General features: G+C 39.8%; 1 protein-coding gene across 8 annotated transcripts in view; it reads left to right on the top strand.

Moving 5' to 3' along the window:
- Positions 1–5,000, top strand: part of plcb4 (phospholipase C, beta 4) — a 74,681-nt gene that overhangs the window by 48,854 nt on the left and 20,827 nt on the right. The window lies entirely within an intron of this gene.

Below are 5,000 nucleotides of genomic sequence, written 5' to 3' on the forward strand. Positions count from 1 at the left end.
GCAACATTATACTGGATTAAATACAGTTAGTTACATGAAGCAAAAGAAGAAAACTCTGTCACATCACGTACAGCCCGTCAAGAAGCAAAGGCTCTGCTCAGAGGAAACTAAACCTTAAATCATTAAATCATGTGAAAATGATTGAAATGTACATTTGAAGCTAGTTCTGACAGCAGAAGTGTAATCGTGTCCTGATGAGTGTGCATCTCTGATAATAGTCAATTCTGCTAGTTTTTCGGTTATATAGTTTGATGTAGACGTGAACAGATTTCTTGGAAATGGCCGTGTTTTCCCTGTGACTCCCGTCGGGTTAAAAGCACATTTAAACTTTTTAAGAGAGACTTGCTCTTCATCCAAGGACAAGTTCATCAAACAACCGCAGTAAGAATTTTCATCAAGCACGGTGAGTAATGGCTTCTCCCATCATTGTTTCTTGCACCTCTTGCCACATGTACAGTTTATCTATCTCTGTCGCTGATGAGGGATTCACATGTGATAAATGCAGGGAAATAGTTAGGCTGACAGAGAAGATTTCAGAATTAGAGACACGCATCCAAACTTTAATTGAGGACAGTAAGAATGTTAGGGCTCTAGATACGGCTTTGGATGCGTCTAGCTCAGGGATTCCTGTACATTGTTCGGTTCCGGAAACAGAGCCCCAGCAGCAGGGCAACTGGGTGACGGTGAGGCAGCGTAGTCGTGGGTCAAAACACCGCTCTTCTGTTCCGATCAAAACATTAAACAGGTTCTCCCCACTCAGTGATGCACCCACTGAGAAACCTGATGAAAGTGCTCTAGTTATTGGTGATTCTATTGTACGGAACGTGAATATAGAGACACCAGCCACCATAGTCAAATGTTTACCGGGAGCCAGAGCGCCTGACATCTTGGCAAATTTAAAAGTGCTGGCTAATGCTAAACGTAAAAACAGTAAGATTGTTATTCATGCCGGCGCTAATGATGTTCGACTTCGCCAGTCGGAGATCACTAAAAATAACATTAAAGAGGTGTGTGAACTTGCAAGCACGATGTCAGACACTGTAATATGCTCTGGTCCCCTCCCTGCTTACCGTGGTGATGAGAAGCATAGCAGATTGTCATCACTCAATGGCTGGATGTCTAAGTGGTGCCCACAGAATAACATAGGTTTCATAGACAATTGGACGAGCTTTTGGGGCAGACCTGACCTGTTTAAAAGAGATGGTCTTCATCCCTCCTGGGGTGGCGCCACTCTTCTCTCTAGAAATATGGCAAATAGTCTTAGTGTTTATACTTGACTAACTGGGGCCCAGGTCAGGAAGCAGACAGACTGGCTAAACCGACCATCTGCTAGCTGCCTCCCGTCACAGAGGTCAGTTAATTCTCAGCACATAGAGACTCTTTCACCTAGATATCACACTATAGAGATTGTGTCTGTTCCCTGAACTAGAAAAAACAAAAAACGTCCAAACCAAGTTAAGATTAACAATTTAATTGAGGTTCAACAAATAAAAAACAGAAGCAATATGGATAAACAAATGATAAAGCTTGGCTTATTGAATATCAGATCCCTTTCTACGAAAACACTTTTTGTAAATAATATGATCACTGATCATAATATAGATGTACTTTGTTTGACAGAAACCTGGCTAAAACCTGATGATTACATTATTTTAAATGAGTCCACCCCCCAAGATTACTGTTATAAACATGAGCCACGTCTAAAAGGCAAAGGTGGAGGTGTTGCTTCAATTTATAACAACGTTTTCAGGATTTGTCAGAGGGCAGGCTACAAGTATAACTCGTTTGAAGTAATGGTACTTCATATAACATTATCCAAAGAAACAAATGTTAATGATAAATCCCCTGTTATGTTTGTACTGGCTACTGTATACAGGCCACCAGGGCACCATACAGACTTTATTAAAGAGTTTGGTGATTTTACATCCGAGTTAGTTCTGGCTGCAGATAAAGTTTTAATAGTTGGTGATTTTAATATCCATGTTGATAATGAAAACGATGCATTGGGATCAGCATTTATAGACATTCTGAACTCTATTGGTGTTAGACAACACGTTTCAGGACCTACCCATTGTCGAAATCATACTCTAGATTTAATACTGTCACATGGAATTGATGTTGATGGTGTTGAAATTATTCAGCCAAGTGATGATATCTCAGATCATTATTTAGTTCTGTGCAAACTTCATATAGCCAAAATTGTAAATTCTACTTCTTGTTACAAGTATCGAAGAACCATCACTTCTAACACAAAAGACTGCTTTTTAAGTTATCTTCCTGATGTATCTAAATTCCTTAGCATATCCAAAACCTCAGAACAACTTGATGATGTAACAGAAACTATGGACTCTCTCTTTTCTAGCACTTTAAATAAAGTTGCTCCTTTACGCTTAAGGAAGGTTAAGGAAAACAGTTTGACACCATGGTATAATGAGCATACTCGCACCCTAAAGAGAGCAGCCCGAAAAATGGAGCGCAGCTGGAGGAAAACAAAACTAGAGGTATTTCGTATTGCTTGGCGGGAAAGTAACATATCCTACAGAAAAGCATTAAAAACTGCTAGATCCGATTACTTTCCTTCTCTTTTAGAAGAAAACAAACATAACCCCAGGTATTTATTCAATACAGTGGCTAAATTAACGAAAAATAAAGCCTCAACAAGTGTTGACATTTCCCAACACCACAGCAGTAATGACTTTATGAACTACTTTACTTCTAAAATCGATACTATTAGAGATAAAATTGCAACCATTCAGCCGTCAGCTACAGTATCACATCAGACAGTGCACTATAGACCCCCTGAGGAACAGTTCCACTCATTCTCTACTATAGGAGAGGAAGAATAGTATAAACTTGTTAAATCATCTAAACCAACAACATGTATGTTAGACCCTATACCATCTAAGCTCCTGAAAAAGGTGCTTCCAGAAGTCATAGATCCTCTTCTGACTATTATTAATTCCTCATTGTCATTAGGATATGTCCTCAAAACCTTCAAACTGGCTGTTATTAAGCCTCTCATCAAAAAACCACAACTTGACCCCAAAGAACTAGTTAATTATAGACCAATCTCGAATCTCCCTTTTCTGTCCAAGATACTAGAAAAGGTGGTATCCACACAATTATATTCCTTCTTAGAGAAAAATGGTATATGTGAGGATTTCCAGTCAGGATTTAGACCGTATCATAGTACTGAGACTGCTCTTCTTAGAGTTACAAATGATCTGCTCTTATCATCTGATCGTGGGTGTATCTCTCTATTAGTTTTATTGGATCTTAGTGCTGCGTTTGACACAATTGACCACAACATTCTTTTGCATAGACTTGAATACTTTGTTGGCATCAGTGGAAGTGCATTAGCATGGTTTAAATCATACTTATATGACCGCCATCAGTTCGTAGCAGTGAATGAAGATGTATCCTATCGATCACAAGTGCAGTATGGAGTACCTCAAGGCTCAGTACTAGGACCGCTACTCTTCACGCTTTATATGTTACCCTTGGGAGATATCATCAGGAAACATGGTGTTAGCTTTCACTGTTATGCTGATGATACTCAGCTCTATATTTCTTCGCAGCCCGGTGAAACACACCAATTTGAAAAACTAATGGATTGCATAGTCGATATAAAAAACTGGATGACGAGTAATTTCTTACTGCTAAATTCTGAAAAAACAGAGGTGTTAATTATAGGACCTAAAAACTCTGCTTGTAATAACCTTGAACACTGTCTAAGACTTGATGGTTGCTCTGTCAATTCTTCGTCATCAGTTAGGAACCTAGGTGTGCTATTTGATCGCAATCTTTCCTTAGAAAGCCACGTTTCTAGCATTTGTAAAACTGCATTTTTCCATCTCAAAAATATATCTAAATTACGGCCTATGCTCTCAATGTCAAATGCAGAAATGTTAATCCATGCATTTATGACCTCAAGGTTAGATTATTGTAATGCTTTATTGGGTGGTTGTTCTGCATGCTTAGTAAACAAACTACAGCTAGTCCAAAATGCAGCAGCAAGAGTTCTTACTAGAACCAGGAAGTATGACCATATTAGCCCGGTCCTGTCAACACTGCACTGGCTCCCTATCAAGCATCGCATAGATTTTAAAATATTGCTTATTACTTATAAAGCCCTGAATGGTTTAGCACCTCAGTATTTGAATGAGCTCCTTTTACATTATAATCCTCTACGTCCGCTACGTTCTCAAAACTCAGGCAATTTGATAATACCTAGAATATCAAAATCAACTGCGGGCGGCAGATCCTTTTCCTATTTGGCGCCCAAACTCTGGAATAACCTACCTAACATTGTTCGGGAGGCAGACACACTCTTGCAGTTTAAATCTAGATTAAAGACCCATCTCTTTAACCTGGCTTACACATAACATACTAATATGCTTTTATTATCCAAACCCGTTAAAGGATTTTTAGGCTGCATTAATTAGGTAAACCGGAACCGGAAACACTTCCCATAACACCCTATGTACTTGCTACATCATTAGAAGAATGGCATCTACGCTAATATTAGTCTGTTTTTCTCTTGTTCCGAGGTCACCGTGGCCACCAGATCCAGTCTGTGTCCAGATCAGAGGGTCACTGCAGTCACCCGGATCCAGTACGTATCCAGACCAGATGCTGGATCAGCACCTAGAAAGGACCTCTACATCCCTGAAAGACAGCGGAGACCAGGACAACTAGAGCCCCAGATACAGATCCCCTGTAAAGACCTTGTCTCAGAGGAGCACCAGGACAAGACCACAGGAAACAGATGATTCTTCTGCACAATCTGACTTTGCTGCAGCCTGGAATTGAACTACTGGTTTCGTCTGGTCAGAGGAGACCTCTGACCTCTGTCGCCTCTGGCTTGCTTAGTTGGGGACACTTCATCTACAGCGATATCGTTGACTTGATTGCAAATAAATGCACAGACACTATTTAACTGAACAGAGATGACATAACTGAATCCAATGATGAACTGCCTTTAACTATCATTTTTGCAT

This window comes from Carassius carassius, chromosome 18 (genome assembly GCF_963082965.1).
Source record: "Carassius carassius chromosome 18, fCarCar2.1, whole genome shotgun sequence".
NCBI classification, from domain to species: Eukaryota; Metazoa; Chordata; class Actinopteri; order Cypriniformes; family Cyprinidae; genus Carassius; species Carassius carassius.